The sequence below is a fragment of the Sciurus carolinensis genome, chromosome 12 (genome assembly GCF_902686445.1).
Source record: "Sciurus carolinensis chromosome 12, mSciCar1.2, whole genome shotgun sequence".
In the NCBI taxonomy this organism is placed as follows: domain Eukaryota; kingdom Metazoa; phylum Chordata; class Mammalia; order Rodentia; family Sciuridae; genus Sciurus; species Sciurus carolinensis.
In genome coordinates, this window is record NC_062224.1 from 35734825 (window position 1) to 35755120 (window position 20296).

The 20296-nt window shown below is 42.5% G+C and overlaps 1 pseudogene; it reads right to left on the minus strand.

The window, feature by feature from the left end:
- Positions 1-16912: 16912 nt before the first annotated feature.
- LOC124961226 (YTH domain-containing family protein 1-like) lies at positions 16913-18582 on the minus strand (annotated as a pseudogene).
- Positions 18583-20296: the final 1714 nt, after the last annotated feature.

Genomic DNA, 20296 nt, shown 5'->3' on the forward strand with positions numbered 1-20296 from the left:
TGCACAACCTCCCTTGCAAAGATCCCCGCTTTCCGAGTTCACTGCTCCAGCAGGGGAGGTGTGTCTTGCCGCCTGGGCAGGGGCAGCCTTTGCAGGCAACGTTCCCAGGGGCCCGGACCTCCCTCCTGGGCTTGAGATTTTACTGTTTTGTTATTTTTAGTTACATACAACACCAGGATATACCCTGACATAATCACAAAAGAGCAACCTACTCCAATTCAGAACACCCACATTTCCCTTTCCCTTACTCCCCCAACTCCATTGCTCCCTCTTTAATCCATTTTCAGTTTACATTGTTTGTTTTTTAATTAGTCTCCTGTGGTTAACCCAGTGCTGGGACCCTCCATGCCACATCAATGCATGCACATATGAAAGGTCAGTCAGATTCATTCCACAGTTCTTCCCTTTTCCAATCACTTCTTCCTCCTCCTAAATTCCCTTCATCTACTCTACTAATGTTTCCTCTATTTTGATAAAATTCCCTCTCCCACTTTTTCTCCCCTTCCCCCTCTCTTACTTTTTCTCCCCTCCCCCCTCTCTTTCTTTTTGGATTACCTTCTGGATATCAGAGAAAACATTTGACCTTTGACTTTTAGGACTAGCTTATTTCACTTGGCATGATAGTCTCCAGTTCCATCCATTTACTGCAAATGCTATAAATACCATAAGTTCATTCTTTTTATGACTGAGTAACATCCATTGTGTATATATACACTACATTTTCTTTATCCATTAATCTGCTGAATGGCATTTAGGTTGGTTCTATAACTTGTTATTGTGAAGTGTCCTGCTATAAATGTTGATGTGACAGCATCACTGTAGTATGCTGCCTTTAAATCTTTTGAATATATTCTGAGGATATGACTGGGTCCTATGGTGGTTCCATTCCTAGTTTTTTGAGGAATCTTCATATTGTTTCTGTAGTGAAAACTATAGAACACTAAAGAAATGGAAGAAAACCTTAGAAGATGGAAAGACCTCTCATCTTGGATAGGCAGAATTAACATAGTCAAAATGGCCATACTACAGAAAGTATTATACAGATTCAACACAATCCCCATCAAAATTCCAATGACATTCTTTACTGAAGTAGAAAAAGCAGTTATGAAATTCATTTGGAAAAATAAGAGACCTAGAATATTCAAAACAATCCTTAGTGATAAGAGTGAAACAAGAGACTTCACAATATCAGTCCTGAAATTAAATACAAAGTTATAATAATAAAAACAGGATGGTACTGGCACAAAATAGGCATCAAAAACAATAGGATAGAATAAAGGCACAGAGAAAAATCCACTTAAGTACAGTTATCTGATACTGAACAAAGGTGCCAAAAACACACTTTGGAGAAAAGATAGCTTTAACAAATGGTGGTGGGAAAACTGGAAATACATATGTGGAAGGATAAATTTAATCCTTCTCTCTCACCCTGCACCAAAGTCAACTCAAAATGAATTTAAGACATAGGAATTAGACCAGAAACACTGCAACTATTAGAAGAAAATGTAGACCCAACACTTTAGCATGTTGGCCCAGGAACCAACTTCCTTAAAAAGACTCCTAAATTACAACAAATAAAATTAAAAATCAATAAGTGGGATGCCATCAAATTAAAAAGCTTATACACAGCAAATAAAACAAGAGCATAAAGACAGATATATTTCTTAATATATATGTGTATTATATATATTTATATTTATTATATGTATATTATATATAATTTATATATTATATATAAATGTATATTATATATATTTTTATATATTATTATATATAAAATATATTATATATTATTTATATATAATACAGATTATAATATATATATATATACATATATATTTTAACTGTTGGTCTACTTCCATTAGAATGTAAATTCCTTTGGATCAGGGATTTTCCTTATTCACAACAGACTATTCTAGAATACAGTGTGATATGTAACACGGACTTGACAAATTGTTGAATCATGAATAATTGGTACAAGAAAAGTTGAAATGTGTCCATGCAGTGGAACCGGCGCAGAGAAATGAGTCACCACCAATCTTTAGTTGACTAGATTTATTGCGTCCTCCCTGTTTTCCTGCCTCCTTTGTTCTGCCACTATCTCCCTTCTCCTACCCTCTCCCTCTCTCCTCCCCCAGGCTCCTAGCTTATCAGCCAATTATAGAAAAGCTTTCTCTCATGCAGGACAGCATGCAGAGGAATGTCAGCATAGCACTATATGAATCACGAGCTGTCCATGCGCGGCATGATATTAGATAGCCAATCCTAGAGTCTGGTGTTAACACGTCATAAGTCTCCAAGGAACTAGTAGGCAAGCAACCTTTTTGGGTACATCCTTATTTTGGTATCCAGTGCCCTTTGGCTCACTCCCAGGTGCCATTTTGTCCAAGATGGCCCTCAACAGGCTCCCCCTTTTTGTTATAAAAAGCAAAGGACAGCAACTGTGTCTGTCTTAGGTGCCAGAGTCAGACTCTATCCTAGCCCGTCATTGGGAGTCAAAGAGCTGTTGGCATGCTTTGATCCCTGTGTTAGGTTGGCATAAAGTCCACCCTGTGCATACCCATCTTTGACTACCAGTCCTGTAATTGGGAGAGCCAAATCTGAGGATCAGAGCCTTGGTCCATGGACATAAGGGCTTGTTGTACCACTAAGGCTTGCAGTCTTTGATGACTCCTTACAGACAACAGACAACTGAGCAGCAATAATAACAGCAAGAACAACAATCCCATCATAGCAAAACTTCCCATCCATTGTTTACCAAATTGTAACACTGACTGTAAGAAACTAATGGCTTCTGGCATACCCAGGACCTTGACCTGAGTACTATTTACCACAAATGTAGAATTTCTTAATAGGGTAGTCAAATTAGTAAACTCTTTAGTCCCATGTCCCATTAAGCATGCTTCCAGGCTGTTTGGACAGATTTGCAGGAGCAGTAATATTAGAATAGGGTATCAGGTTAACGCATAGTGCTTGGGTGTGCACTAGACATCCCATCTGTGCGGTAACAGTCAACATGTCCGCTTATTCTTGTAGTAGGTCCACTCTTTGGTTTAGAATCAGGATTCCCGTGGCCAGATGCGCATTGATGTTTTCCTGGGCTGTCAATGCTTCAGTAGTGGCTTGTGACAGATTGTTGAGCATATGAGCAGTAGGAATAGCAGTTCCTAGGGCAAGTCCAGCAGCAGTGGCAGCAGCCATAGCAACCACCACAGCAACAGCAATGGCTATAATGGCTGAGAAACCAAAATCTCTTTTTGCTTTCACGGGTAGGAAATACCACTCACTATGAATTAAGGTCACTGGGACTGGAATGAATTTTGGAATCATGGCAATCACAGCCAGAGGAAATAGTGAAGCATCCCAACAACAAGACACATAACACTCTTAACGCATAACACATAACACTCTTAACACATAACACAGTTAAGGACCTCAGTATCATTATCACTGTTATTAGTAATCTTAATATTAAACTTAGAACTGTTAGACAGAATGAACACAAATGGAGACATGACACATACAGGAGTAGGGGGGAAAGCCTGATAAAAGGAAGAGTAATTGGCCTCGCACCCTGTATAACTATAAACAGGTGTATTACTTCCCCTTATATACGCTTGCTTTTGACTGTACCTTAATTGAATGAGAGAGAGATTGCCTCCCTGTATCATGGCAGTTTCTAAGGTGGCTAACCAGAGGAAGCAAAGACTACCTCTTAACTTGAAGTTTAGACTAGTAATAAGTGGCTTTACAGTGGAACCAGCTGGTAGGTAAGGGAAATCTAGAAGTTCTGTATAGGAAATAATTGAGGGAAAACTTGTGTGCCATGAGTGATATATCCCCAAAAGTTTTAGGAAGAGCTAACAACAGCAGGCTTACCACCATCACCATCATTTTGTGTTTCAGTGCCATTTTCTTTCTTATGGATAGTTCTTACCAAGCGCTCCGGGACCCAGATAGGTTGTTGTTGGTCCTGAGAAAAGCACAAACAGATCCTCTCCCCCAAATTAATACTGGGTCGGGTCCTTTCCAGGACCCAATCAAGATGTCTTTCCTCTTTGCTTGTGGATGGCCACCAGACTTTCCACTAAAATGTCTATCAGCTGCAGTGCAGCCCATAGCATCCAAAGTTAAAAAATTGAGGGTGAATAAAGCAAGGTTAAGTCTGTTCTTGGGAGGGACTAATGCCCCTCTCCCCCATTTTGTTTAGTTAAGCAGATTTTTAATGTGTGATTAGCCCTATCTATGGTAGCTTGTCCTTGTGGATTGTAGGGCAATCCTGTAGAATGATAGATATTACACTTTGAGCAAAACTGTGGAAAGGAAGAAATATATGCAGGCCCATTATTTGTTTTAAATGATTTTGGCCTTCCCATAGTAGCAAAGGCTTGAAGGCAATGACTGATTACATCTTTTGTCTTTTGCCCCATATGGGCGGTAGCAGATATATATCCTGAGTAGGTATCTACAGTTACATGTACAAATCTTAAAGTATCAAATTCAGGGATATGGGTGACATCCATCTGCCATAGATGATCTGGAAGGAGTCCTCTAGGATTGACTCCAAAATGAGGAACAGATAAATGAGGCACACAGGCAGGACACTCTTTTACTATATTTCTGGCTTGTTCTTTTGTAATTTTATATTTTATTTTGAGAGTAGTAGCATTGACATGAAAATCTTTATGGAAATTAATTGCTTCTTGTACAATATTAAACAAATGAGGATCTCGAGTAGCTGAGTCTGCAGTAGAATTTCCTTGAGCTAAAGGACCAGGTAAGCCTGAATGTGCTCTGTAATGGCCTATATATAAAGGTTCTTTGTGAGCCCACAGAAGAGTTTGTACTTGATAAAAGCATTGTTGTAAGGTAGATTGAGGACTAGTGGGTCCAGTTTTCTCAAGCCATGGCACAAGCTGGGCAATATAGAGACTGTCAGTATAAATATTTAAAGTTTCTTAGGAAATGTTTGTAAGGCAGTTATTATTGCTTCAGGTTTCTGAGCAGACTTATGAGAAGTAATATTAGTCTATACTTTATCAGAAACTACTGTAGCTGTACCAGAGGAGGAGCCAGATTGTATTTGTTGCTGGGATAGTTAGAGCCTTAACAACCTAAGGGAAAATAACAGGATGTCTTTTGAAGAAGCTGACAATAGGTGAACTTGGCAAGTGATTATTAAATATGGCCATGGTGGAACAATAGACAATTGCCCAATCTTCATTATTGTTAACTAGTATTTCAATCTGTTTTGCCATGTATGGGACAATAACTCTCTGAGGATGAACTCCAAAAACTTAAAGGGCTGTCTAAAGTCCCAATGTAACTAGATTTGTTACCATCACAGGATATGGGGAAACAACATTTTTGGGGGACACTGGCAAATGGATCCATATCAGGAGTCCAGTTTGCCACAATAGACTGTAGGAGTATATTCAGAATCTAATATTATGAGATTAAAAGGCAAGGATAGATCAACTCTATCACTATGAGAATTTTCTAAAGCTTGTTCTACTAACATTAAGGCTTTTCTACCTTTATGAGTTAAATTTCTGGGGGATGTAGGGTCTGAATTTTCTTGGAGAATATCAAACAGAGGCTTAAGTTGACCAGTGGTGATTCCCAAATTTGGTCTTATCCAATTTATATCACCTAATAATTTTTGGAAATCATTTAGAGCCTTAAGCTTTTCCGTGGCTAATTGAATTTTTTGTGGCCTAACACAGGTATCTAATATTTGATGTCCTAGAAAGGTAATAGGGCTGTGGGTTTGTACCTTTTCTGGGGCCACATGTCATCCCCATTTTTCTAGGGTTTTGATAATATCATCAAATACCCCTAATAAGCTCTCCTGTTCCTTACGAGCCAAAAGAATATCATCCATATAATGGAGACAATAAAGTCCTTTACAATTTTGTCTAATCTGTGATATAGCTTGGCCAACATATATTTGACACATAGTGGGACTATTTGCCATTCCCTGGGGAAGGACCACCCATTGGTATCTAGTATTAGGCCCTTCATTATTCAAAGAGAGAATGGAAAAGGCAAATCGAGGGCTATCCTCGGGATGCACAGGGATGGAAAAGAAATAAACTTTTATGTCTATAGAGATGATATGATCATGTTTTGGAATAGCAGCTAATGAGGGGAGAACCAGTTACACTGGGCCCATAATCTACATAGTGGAATTTATGGCTCTCAGATCTTGCAAGAGTCGCCATTTCCCAGACTTCTTTTTTATGACAAAAATGGGTGTATTCCAAGGGCAAGTGGAAGGAATGATATGATTTTGCTTCAATTGTTGATTAACTATTTCCTGGGCTGCCTCTATTTTTTCTTTAGAAAGGGGCCACTGGGGGACCCAGATAGGATTATTGGATTTCCATATTATCTTTAATGGTTCAGTGGCCCCTCCAGAAAACCCATCCCCTCAGTCCCTGTTTGTCCTTTGGCTTGAATGGGGCAGGTAACACCTTGTAAATTTTTGCCTAGACCTTTTCCAGGGATATAACCTTGTCTCACCATGACTGAAAAAACATTTGGGTTTAGACAGGACGTATTTTGCTCAACTGCAGAAGAAAAGACAACATCCATCTGTGTTAAAATGTCTCTTCCCCAAAGAGTGAAAGACAGGTGAGCTAATACATAAGGTTGGAATGTTCCCCTTTTTCCATCAGAGTCCTCCCAAGATAACACAGCTGAACTTTGTAATGGGGTTTGGGCAAATCCAAGTTCCTGTAAAGTAGTACTGGATGATGTTACAGGCCATGATTTTTTCCAGTCCTTCTGTCTTGTAATAGAGATGTCAGCACCTGTGTCTAATACCCTCTAATGGGAGTACCATTAGATTTTAATTTAAGCATAGGTCTATTTTTTGTTGATTGTGCTCAAAGACACCCGATCCTGTGGATCCAAACCCGTTGTCTCCTCCAGTCTTTTGTGAACTGGGAAAACTCCCATGATGGCCAGGCAATATCAATATTTGTGCTATTTTGTCTCCTGGAGAAACAACAGATACCCCTCAAGGGGAGGATAACATAATATTTATTTTTCCAGGATAATCCGAATCAATGACTCCTGGCAATACTTGTAATCCTGAAATAGTTGTGGAACTCTGCCCTACAATAATCCTACTGTGCCCTCAGGGAGTGGTCCATGTATGCCTGTGGGGACCACTTGTACTCCCATCTCTGGGGTTAGAATGAGTTGGTTGGAGGCACAGAGGTCCAATCTCCTGCTCCCTGATGTTCCTAGGGACAATGAGGAGATAGTCGGAAAGGATTGTGAGTGGGGATATGGACTATGGGATTCTGAAAGACCCCATATATTTGAGGGCCCCGGGTTGGGCCATTTTTTGACCGGGTAGGAAGAGGATTTCTCTCTATGTCAAATCTTGATGTACAAAATCTCGCCCAGTGCCTTCCTTTCTGGCACCGAGGACATAGACCTGGGGCAGGTTGATTTGTCCCTTGCTGTTCTCCAGTCTTAGGTGTTCCCCTGGGCTTTAATCCTGTGGGCTTTTCAGGGCAGTCTCTTCTGAAGTGCCCTTCTTGCCCACACTTAAATCATATTATTCCTTTAGCTCTTGATTGCCCCTGATTTGGCCCATGAAGAGCAGCAGCTAATACTTGTCCTGTAATGACTGCATCATTGATATCCCTGCAGACCTTTATATGGTACTCAAATCTTTATTTTTCCATGGTCTTATAGCTTCTTTACACCATGTATTTGCTTGCTCATAAGCTAATTGTTTTATTAAGGGCATAGCTTGTTCTGAATCCCCAAATACTCTAGCAGCCATTTGGATTTTCTGTCAACAAAATCTGCAAATGGTTCATTACTCCCCTGAATCACCTTAAACAACTGCTCTTGTAAATCTCCTGTCCCTTGAATTAACCCCAGGCTTTAGTGGGAGCAGCAGCAATTTGCATATACACCCCAGGATCATAAATAATCTGCTGTTTAATACCTTCATAGTTTCCTTCTCCTGTTAGCATTTCTACATTTCTTTGGGGAAAGCCTGTGGCAGCGTTACAGCATGCCGTTTCTAATGAGGCTTCCTGCCATGCAGTTTTCCACACTAGGTATTGTCCCCCTGATAGCACAGCTTTCCAATCTTCCCGCACTAGATTTAGCCCCGATACTGATTCCAACATACTAATTGTAAATGGGGCCTGTGGACCATATGTAGCCACTGCCTCCTTAAAATATTTTACTGTTTTGAAATCCAGAGGTTGGTGGAATCTTTGTCTATTTTGGTCCTCTAGTACAGGGAAGAATTGTGGGACTGCTGAGGTTTCCTTAAGGGGGGTTTCTTCTCCCCACGGTGAAAAGCCCATCTGATTTATAGCATGAGCTAACTCCTCCCAAGGGTATCTTGGAGGATATAGGGGGGCAGGATGCTTGGAGGGGAGCTGCTGCCTCCAGGAAGGGATTGGTATTCCTTCCCAATATAACCGATGGGGGCGACCGTGTCCTTGATGCTCTTTCTAATTCCTCCCCAGTAAGCCCCTCCTCCTCTTCTTCCTCTTTATGAGAAGTTACATTTAGTTGTTTCTTTATCTCTTCCAGACACATATTTCCTTTTTTTACTAAAGTTATTATTTTACCTTTTTTAGATGTTAGACATTCCTTAATGAGCTGCCACATGGGAAAAGTACCTCTAGGTAACGGGGATTGCTTTTCTGCTTTAATAAGATCCTCTTTATCATGTTCCCATTGTGGAATATTTAGGACTCCCTCTTCCAAAAACCAAGGACTAACCTTGGCCAACATGGTTTCATGCGCTGTCACAGTAGATCGTTTTATGGCAGTCCCATTAGCCTTAAATACATCTTGTAAGATTCTTATAATTTGATTTCTGGACACTTGTGACCCCATTGTGGAGTGATGAGATCTCCCTTTACCGGGTTTATGTGGCCTCCTTTACTGGGGTAATGTAGACTCCCTTTACCAAGGTATGGGGTCCCCTTCACCAGGACTGTGGGGTCCCTTCACTGGGACTGTGGGGTCCCTTTCACCAGGACTGTGGGGTCCCTTCACTGGGACTGTGTGACCTCCCCCTTATACACTCTGATCAGAGATTTCTGGGAGGTTATCCTACAGTTTTTCTATAGCTTACCTTAAGTTATTTAGTTTTCCTATAGCTTACCTTAAGTTACTTACGTGGGAGGACACATAAGGAGAAAGAAGCGCCCCGTACAGGCCACCACTTGTTCCGTCCAGCGGAACCGGTGCGGGGAAATGAGACACCACCAATCTTTAGTTGACCAGATTTATTGCGTCCTCCCTGTTTTCCTGCCTCCTTTGTTCTGCCACTATCTCCCTTCTCCTACCCTCTCCCTCTCTCCTCCCCCAGGCTCCTAGCTTATCAGCCAATTATAGAAAAGCTTTCTCTCATGCAGGACAGCATGCAGAGCAATGTCAACATAGCACTATATGAATCATGAGCTGTCCATGCACGGCATGATATTAGATAGCCAATCCTAGAGTCTGGTGTTAACACGTCATAAGTCTCCAAGGAACTAGTAGGCAAGCAACGTTTTTGGGTACTTCCTTATTTTGGTATCCAGTGCCCTTTGGCTCACTGCCGGGCACCATCTTGTCCAAGACAGCCCTCAACAGAAATGGAAAAATAAAATAAACAGATAAATGCTAGGATAGATTAATTGATATTTGGCCATATGAGTGAATGAGTCCAGGGTCTTACCTATGCTAAGAAATCATTCTACTCCTGATTTATGTAACTCTTGGCCCCGGGCAAGAATATTCATTTCTGACAGAATAAAATTTGCCCCCACAATGGAACCACCTTCAATATTTACATCTGTCAATATTACAATTGCATTTACCCTTTGATTCAGCAACACCAGGTGAATGAATTCAGCCTATAGGATTACCTCTACATACATTTGACATTTAGACAGGATTATTTATGAAATTTCCTCATGTAGGTGTCTGTTTAAATGACATATGACCATCCACATGATGAAATACAATGCAGTTGAGGGGGAAATTTTAAAAAGAGTGAAAAGAGGAAGGCCTTTATGTGCCCATGTGAAAAGATCTCTGCTTGGCCTCAATTGTTTGGCTGTACTGGTCTGAGTCTCAGACAAACAGAACTCATTTGCTAGAACTACAAGAAATCACATGTGCAGCACACCCTCAGTTTCTGTGTCTTCACATCCACTTAGATTTGGACCCAGAACCCCTACCATGGAAAAACCTCAGGAAAAACAACAGAGAGTTCTTTGTCTATGATATCAAAACCAACTTCATTAAAGAAACAAAGGAAGAATTTCCTTACATACACATTTTACAAATGAGGAAGCTGAGGACCAATAATGAGAAAACCAAGGAAGATCATGAGTAGCATTGCCATTCAGAGCATGAATCTCAGATCACATTCTCCACAAGTCCCACCTAGACTTGTCCTATATTGATGGACTTTAATTTGTTTCTGACCGGTCCATTCAGACACCTGCTCCCAGCTGAGCTCAGAGTATGTGCCTGTGATCTGCTTCACGTTATTTAACACCTGCTTGAGTCATATTCTTGAAGGGGGGGGGCTATGCACATGCAGTTATATATTCCCAAGCCTCTAGAACAGATTATGGCACACAGAAGACTCTGTTTACTGTCTGACCTTCTCAAAAACCCTACATGGCAAGTGCTGTTATTTTACACATAAGAAGTCTCAGACACAAGGACATCTTGAGTTCATCCATTGATACTTTCATTCATTCACACATCACCAACTGTCTACTGTTAAATGTTGTACGTTGGGGAAAAAATGGTGAGCCTCCAATATGTTACTTGCCTCGAAGTTCACAGTTTAACAGGTGAGACAGCACCACACCTACAAGCCATAGTGAGGCTTTAAACTGGAGCCTCCTGTAGAAAAAAAAAATTGGTACTAGTTCTTGAGTGAGCACTAGAACCAGTTACATAAATAGAGGTATCTCTGGTGCCAGAATTGAGGCCACCTCCATCACTAGGTCTTGTGCCCTTTCTGGTACCATAGGAAAGTGTTTATCATTTCCAGAGAAGATAGCTGTAATACTGCTCCAGAACTTGTCTGAATTAGAGCAATCCCAGCACTTTCCCATATAATATCTTCTGTTCTAATTTCACATCTAGAACCCACAGTGGCTCTAGCATCCTCCATAGTACCAGCCTAGAGCTAACTTCAACTCCAACTCCTGAGCTATAAACAGGGTCAACTCAAGTGCCATGGTCTTATGTGTATTCTTGCTGGCAGCTATTTATTTTAATATTTCCTCTTCCATATTCTTTGTAGATTATCATATTTTATGCTTAAAATTTTACATAAACCAAAATTTAACCTTGCAATCATTTTAAATTGTACTATTCAAGGGTATCAACTACATTTACTATCAACTCTATTTCCAGCATCAGCTTTGGAAAAATCTCAAGAATTAGATTCAGCTAGAGAAGCAGTGACAAAACTAGAGGCATTGAATGTGGTACCAACTATCAGTGGCCATAGGGCTAACTCACAACCATTTCTAGCTGCAAATCAGAACCTAGATCTCACTCTGCAGCAACCACAGGGAAGAGCTAGTTCTGGCAATGCATTTTTCATCCCCCATGAAGGTGCAATTTTGTCTGTTCTTGGGCATCCCTGCTAGAAAGGACTCCATCTATAAAGTCTAGTGCCAGGCATTTCTGCTGCTCTAGAACTTGAGCCAGCTCTGACCAACTGCACAGAAGAGTCTGTACAAGTCTGGGGAGCTGTAGCCTGCTGTGACAGTAACTTGATGCCAACTCCTGAGCTCCAATCAGTACCTGCTCCATTGTCAACTATTCCTTGTTCTCCCTGAGACATTATCTTTTTATTTTTAATCATTTTAATTTATTCTGTTGTGTACTTTAAATATAAATTTTAAAAGTTAAGAATTTACTAACTTTAATTGGGGGCATGAAGTCCATGCCTGGTGCTATGCAATCATAACCATTATCTAGTTGCAGAACATTTAATCACCACAAACAGATGCTCTATGTCCTTAGGCAATCACTCCAAACTCCCCACACCCTACCCTGACAGCCATTAATCTGCTGTCTCTGGATGTCTCTCATTGGTCTGTAGATTACTCATGAGCACAGATGATCATCCCTCTATTACTCTCCTCAGGAATGAAGTTTTATAAGCCAATGTGTTCTGTGTCATTAATCCTACCATGCACTAGAAGTGACCTTTACCCATATGACAATCAGGGGCTAGCTTAATCCCCCAAGCATGAATTAGGGTAACCTGATATTACCAAAAGCATCATCTCATTGATTTCAAGAATGGAACAGTCACAGGTCCACCTTTCCCAGGTTCCATCTGACTGGTGGCTAAGCACTTAAAATCAAAGTTCACCAGGCTGCCTTGGCAATTTTTGCTACCCACCTTCCCAGCTCATTCCAGACTCCAGTTTTACCTAAATTTCTCCTGCTGTAGGGAATAATACTGTTTTAGACAGCTTTTTTACTGCTTAGACTAAAAGAGGTCATGGTTTCAGATGTTTTAATCCATAGACAGCCAGTTCCATTCATTGGAGCTCCAGGTGAGGTAGAACATCACGACCAAAGTGTATGTGGAGGGAAGCAGTTCACATGATGATCATAATTCAGAGAGAGAGAGAGAGAGAGAGAGAGAGAGAGAGAGAGAGAAGACCACTTTCCAGATACAAAATATATACCCCAAAGGCATGTTTTCAATGACCCACCTCTTCCAGCCACATCCTACCTGCCTTCAGTTACAACTCCTTTAATCCCTAAGGTGGGTTAAGGCTCTCATATCACAATCATTTCACCTCTGAGCCTTTTATTGTCTCACATGCTAGCTTTTGGGAGATAACTCACATTTAAACCATAACAAACACCCACCAGAAGACAGGCCATTCTGACCTCTGTGAGTCACTGGTAGCAGAAGTACTTTTTGTGATATGGGAACAAGAAGTTGCAAGGACTTTAATCAAGGAACACTGTCAATATATCAGGGACCTTGATGGTCCCAAGATCTACCCTAAGATTTCTCACCTTGCTGGTGAAAGTGCCCACCATGTGTGTCCACCCAAAGTACCACTAATGCAGCGGTGTGACTGCAAAACTGATGCTCCCAGGTGGCTGCTAGGTCATAACATAAAACCAGGACCAATGACACCCCCCACTCCCTGTCTTTTGAAAAGCTCAGGGGCAGCCACCCTATCAGCACCAAGGACATTGGTGACATGCTCAGTGTACCCTTGGCTGATTCTGCCAGCTGCTGAGTGTCAGGAATATAAATGTGCTGTGGTCAAATCCCCTTATGGTCAGCAGAAGGTGACTGAATATCATTCCCTTCAAGGCATTGTCTTTCTGGTGTCAGATTTCCCACCCTGCACCCACCTCCACTGGATGTGGGAGGATCTCTGAGATCATCTCCTCCTCTTTAACTTCCACCACATCTGTGATCACATCCACACATGGGATGCTGCAGCCAAGGCTGCTCACTGTGACTCTCCATTCAGAATTTGGGAAGGCTGCTCACTGTGACTCTCCATTCAGAATTTGGGCAGTGCTGTTCTCTATGCATCTGACTGTAGGAGGTAAGAAAACAGAAAGAATACTGATGAGCTGGGAAGCAGGTGTGGTCTCCACACACCTGTGTGATCTCATGTTTGTATGCACCCATGTGCACATGCAAACACACATACATAAACACCATGCCCCTGGAGAGTATCTGGAACTATCCATGTGGGGATAAGAGAGGTGAGATATCCCATGCTGACCTTCCCTTGGACGCCCTGTGTCACCTCTGACCTTCTTGAGGAAAACCACCAGAAGTATCAAGGTCAAGGACTGACCCAGTATCTTCACACTTGTATAAGATCAACTTTTTTTGACACCTGAGCTGGTATGTTGGTAGATCGCATAAGAATATCACATTCTCTCTTAGTTTTCATTAAAAGGGATGTGGTTGGGCTGGATATTGAATGTGTGTACTTGGCTACCAGGGTTCCAAGTTGTGTTTGGTTTATTATCAGGGAAATGAGGTCATTTCCTGGATCTCCTTACCTGAGTCTCTTCCTCAAACAAGCCCTCCTCAAAGTCCTCCTGGAATGCTAACTGCACCCCTCTCCTCATGATATGTGCACAGCTGGACACAATTACAAAAGCACACCCTGACCCACCATCCCCAGGCAAGATGGGGTGAACCATCACTCTATATCCCCAGACTTGGGGACACAGAGTTGGGTTCATACCTGCTCCTTCATTCTTTCAGGTGTGTGACCCTGGACAACCTAATGTGCCTCTTAGGATCTCCCCATTCTCCCAACATGTTCCCTGGGAATCATTATAGCATTTATTTCTTATGTTGTCATCTGGTGTATTTATGTTACTGACTATGCCTTAAGGCTGGAATCATATGTTGCTAATGCACAAACTTAGAGATGGAACAATACCAAGAAGTGGAGAGAAAAAAATGACATATAATTCAACCCAGACCTGAGTGCCACAGGGAGAACTAGGAAAAGTCCCTTCCTTCTTCATTGGATTTCTCACTCTGCACCATGAGAAAGTTGAATGGCAGACCCTGAAGTCATTTCCTGTGGAAAAACAGCTTCCAATGGCTTCCCATGAGATGTAAAATTGGATTATGTGCCTCTTCTCATTGTATGATGTGGTGACCCCACAGAAATCCCAGGCACTTCCTGGTGCCTAAGACCTCTAGTACTCTCTCCTCTAGGTGGATGAAACCCAGCATCTGAGTTCCAAGAAACAGAAATTGGCAAAAGTCATGAATATCATTTCCAAAATTGAGTTATGTAAATCTGAAGTCCCTCTTTTGTGCTATCCCCTCTCTTCCTCTCTCTCTCTCTCTCTCTCTCTCTCTCTCTCTCTCTCTCTCTCTCTCCCTCTCCCCTTCTTTTTGTAGGGAATCAAACTGAGATATTATGAATCACCCAGTGTCAGACCACAAGGTCGAAGATTCAGCAGTGTCCTGTACAACAAATTAAAAAGCACTGAGGCTTACCCAAACTTGGTCGTGCCAAAAACACAGGGATAAATAGTTAAATCCTCTTAGCTCTCCCTCAGTGTAGGCCTCCTGAAAGAATTGTAGGCAAAGGCACCATCTGAGTTGGTCAGGAACCAAGTGCTCAGAAACTGACATCATCACTGTCTGTGGCTATTAGAACTAAGTTAGGGGGATGCTGTCGTGTAGCAGTGGATGACTAATGTGGTCTCTAGACCCTGGGGTCTGACATTATCCTCCCAATTCTGCCTAGGTTCTCTTCAGTTTCCTTTCTGGCCTCCTTTCTAACCTCCTCCTAGGCCAAAGTCACTTTGTCTCTCAGTCTCTGCACACATGAATAGTTAGATACTGGTAACATAACGAGAAACTTGGAAAATGGAAGAATATGATGAACACAGACTTGAATGCATCATATTTGGATTATCTGAGGTCCCATATGTGGGATGTTCAAATACAAATTGGATTTATTACAGAGTTCAAGAAAGTTATATAAGCTGAAAAGATCTGAAAAGTAGCAGAATTTCAAAGATGCCTGAACCAAATGAAATAACTTGAAGGAAACCTAAAATACTGAGGAAAGAGAATGAGTACAGAATGTGAGGAAACACTAATATTCACTAACAGTAGAAGAAAATAGCCTGCAAAAACCAAGATATAAGTTTCTGAATTCATAAATAAATAAATACTTGGATGTCTACTAATGACATATTCATAATTCTATGATGAAAAATCTCCTTGATTATTCACAAAGAAATTGAGAAGTAATTTTTAAAGACTGTCCAGGTTTCCTGTTCTGCATAAGGAGCTTGGAAGTCATGGTTCCACCACTGCAAAATATAAAAATCTAAAGAGATTAAAAAGCCAGCAACTCTTCTTGGATCTAAAAATGAGGAGACACTTCCCTCAAGATTGGGAATATAACCAGGGGCCAGTGGTGGAGACTTGTAATCCCAGTTACTCAGGAGGATCACAAGTTCAAGGCCAGTCTGGGAAATTTATGAGACCTTTGGAAGCAGGCCCAAAATGGCTAGTTAGCCAAGATTTCTAGCAGACTGTTATGTTTTTAGTGTGTTGCCAAGGCCATAATTCAGCTATGTTATGGTCAGTGTGTAGTCGGTATCAGAAACACTCTGATTCTGTACTGAAGGTCATAAACATTTGCTGTGAGCATGCACCCTCTTATGTAACTGTTTGTCAGTGTGCCTTCTTTATTTGTCCTGCATATAAAAAGGGCCTATAAAAATGACTTTTGAAGGGGGTTCTAAATGGAACTGACTCTGGCTAAATGGAAATGACTGGGGGCCAAATCTAAAACTGGGTGCTGAAGGCTGTGGCTACCTCTGATGTCTACCATCCCAATTGCATCTTGCATCTTCTCCACCTACCAGGAGCCCTGAACCTTGCTTGTAGGGCCTGAGCCTCACCCTCTGCTTGACAATTGGTGTAGTTAGCAGGATGTTCCACAGGTGAGAGATGTGCACAAGCACACAACCTCTATCTTCAATGACTTTGCCCACTATTAGAAGTGGCAGAAATAGCATGTAGCACTCAGTTGCCAATGTTCTATTAGCATAGATTCCTGTGTATAGAGTTGGGATACAGTAGATGGCTTCCCTATGAGCATAGATAAGACTTCTTTTTTCTTTTTAAGCTGACAAAAAATACTTCTTTATTAGTGAGTTCTGCAACATTATAATACATAGAAAAAAATTACAAATGAATGCAGACAATCTGGCAAAAATGAACTACAAAGAAGGTAAAGCTTCCACAACTCAACCCACACAGGATGACACACTGGAGTTGACACCAAAGACAACACCAAGCATACAGTTTTAAACTCTGCTTTCAAAGTAAATGCTAACCACATAAAAAACTGGCTTGTCCTTATTGTTTTGATTCTGCTGTTCCTTGCTGTACCACCACCTTCTGTTTCTGCAACTTCTCATAGTGAGCAAAGTCATTGAAGATAGAGGTGGTGTGCTTGTAGGAAGCCATAACTCTCAGCACTTTTTTTTTTTTTCCTAGGGGCACCTCCTGTGTGTCTCTGGAGTTTGTGACTGGTTTGTTGTCCTTATTCTCTAGTCTGATGTGCCAGAGTTGGTTATTGGGCACATCCTTGACAAAACTCCTCTTTACATCAAATTTGCCCTTCCATTTGTCCTGAGACCAGACCCCACCACTGGTGCCATAGTCCACAGGTGACTTCATCTCAGCCACCCCACAGAAATGCCCACTCCCACTGACACTGAAGAGCAGGTAGACAGGTCCCTGGTTACTCACAGTGCGGAAGGTGCTGTCCAGGTGCTTGTTGCCGTGTTCTGTGCTGCACCCGATTGAGTACTTAATGGAGCGGTGGATGTCATCTTTAGAATAACTCTTTATGATGAACACCCATCTGCTTTTAAGGTTCCAATCAAACTCTTTAAGGTTGTAACTATGGGCGGCTTTCAGTTTCTCAAGGACAGAGTGGGAGTATACACTGCAGGCAGAATTAGACTGGGTACTTCCAGGAGAGTTATTATCACTGCCAGCCCCTCCACTCTGCCCAAATGCAGCATTTTTGTTAGGAGGGGCAACTCAGTGGGTTTGGAGTGGTTGCTGAGGACTCTGATACTGTGGTGGGGCTATGGAGGAGGCTGAGTTGGGAGAGGCCAGGCCACCTGTAGGGGCTGTGGAGCAGACTGGGGGATCAGTGCCTGCTGAGGGTGCTGGGGCCTTTGGCACAGGTCCCTTGTTATCCCAGGTGCTGAGGTCCATGTTATGCTTTATAGGTGGAGGAGGCAGTGCACCCTCACTTACAGGCCCACTCTTGGTTTTCATTTTAGGCCGTGGTTTTGCAGGCTTGTTGGCAATGGCAGCCCACGAGGTTGATTTTGAAACTGGCATATTTACATTTGTCCCATCATTGCCAGAATGGACACCTGTCAGTGCCACACTACTGAAACAGAGCCTACTATCTTGACTGCAGAGGTGGTGACAACCATAATCTTTAGGCCAACCATACCCTGCTCCAGGCTGTTCATCCCAGGCACCTAATTAAGAGTGTCACTGTGAAAACCTGCCTGCCTGTCAATAACCATGCCACGCAGGGAGCTCGGGGAGTAGGTGTAGCTGCTTCTATATGCAGAACTCTGGATCTGCTGCCCCTGAGAACCACCTGCCCCCCATACTGGAATGCAGGGTTTTCAGGGAAGAAACTAAACCTATGCTGATACATGCTATTCCCCAGGCCCCCTTGGCTGCCCAAAAATAGCATCCTGCATGAAATAATGATCTCTATTATGGAGCTGCCCATAGGTGGTGAGGTATAGAATTGAAGGGTACCCTGCAGTGGACTATAGGGCCCCATTGAGGGAGTAAAGAAATCCCATGGGTGCTGGATAGTAGCTGGACAGGTATGGATCACTCATCGAGGGGTAACTGTTACTCAGATTGGACTGTCCAGAAAGGTAGGGCTCAAAGTCATTGCCATGATCTGTATCCTTCTGATGCCAAGAGCCATTTTGTACTTTATTATCTTGTCCTTTTGTTCTTTAGGGGTCCACGTGGGTGACCGATATGCTTCATGAGTAACACAGTGTAGTGAGGGTGCCACTGGCTTGGGCCTCCCACCAAACCCAGCCTATTGACCCATGCCCGTGGACCCAGGCCTGCTGCCAACTCTGTGGGAGTGGCCCAGCGTGGCACCAGCACTAGGCTCATGTGGGCTGGGAGTGGTGGGTGGGCAGTAGGGAGGAGTGGACAAGCTGAGGGTACATCAGATAAGACTTCTGATAACCCTGCAGTGGACAAGGACCTAGTGGAGCAGTGTGAACTGAACAACAGAACTCAGGTACCAGCCCACAGCCAAGGAGAAAGGTGGCAGCAGTGGTGCAAGATAGAGAAATGGTTTGAGGAGTCACACAAATGGTCACTGGGGCCATGAAGTAAATGTTTCTTATAGCTTTTAGAGTGAAAACTGATGCAGCTTTACCAAAGTCGGTCCAGATAAGGGAGTTACAAGATAAGGAGGAGGCCTTGAGAGCCAGGGTACAGTTGTGGAGGAGTATCTCTGTATCTTAAAAATACCCCTCAGCCTCCCCCATAGTGCTAATGGAGTCTGAGGAGAAGGAGGAATATTAACACCAACAAGCCCAGCCAGTAGTAATGCAGAAAATGAATCATTAGCAGCCAATGGTTCTAGTAGGCAGCTGCCAGCAGGGCCAGCCCAATTAATCAAGTTTAACACGTTTTGCCAGTCAAATGGAGTTGGTAGACTTGGGAAAATAATTTGGACAGAGACAAGGAAAGGCCCTGGTCACTTTGTTGTTATGCCTGTGAGATTTAGGGTTTCCAGTATCTGACAAGGGCAAGACACTTCATGTGGTACTTTTCATTGATCCTGTACAACCTTGTGACTTAGATGTTTTAGGAACCAAAAGGGACCAAGCAAGTTCAGGTATGCTAGGAGCCAGCAGGGACCAAGAGAGACCAAGGGTGTTAAAAGCTGGCAGGAGCCAAGAGGGCCCAGATGTGGTAGAAACTGGCAGAGGCCAAGAAAAAGCCCCTGAAGCTGGCAGGACCAAGGGACTTCAGGAGGTGTTATGGCCTGTTTCCTATGTAGGCGAACCATAAACAAACCTAAGCCTTGGAGTAAAGGCACCTATACTCTTCAGGGTTTGGAACGTTGGTGGCTCCAGCCATAGACAACTGCTTTTGTAGATGGCAGTGGCTGTGGAGCCAGAAATAGACACCATCTGGTTTGATGCCACTACAAAACAAAATAGCCAATGAATTGAGCTCAATGGTGATGGTAGTAAAGTTTCCACCATAGGGATATATACTGACAGTTGTGCTTAGGGACAAGTTCTGTAGTTAGAGTTCCAAGACCTAGGCCACCAGTAACAGGTGACTATAGGACTTGTTACTAGCCATAACCCTCTGCATTAGCCCAGGGAACAATGCTTTGACTAGGGTGCAGTAGTTAGAACATATATCTCCCACCAACCTGGGGGCCTGGTTGAATGGCTACCTGCAGCTTGCAGATGTGAAAACTATGTGGAATGTAGTCAAACAATGGGGTCTGCTTTTAATGTGGAATACCCCAGTAGAGGACTGCCAGGCATGTGTGTTTTGTGCTCAGGAATATCCTCACCCTAGAAGCTTTGGATACACAGATGGTCAGGTAATGTGTGGACACATCCCTTTGACCTAATGGCAGATTGATTACATTGACCTTTTTCCAAGAAGATCAGAAGGAACAATTTTTGCCTTGATGGCAGTTGATAC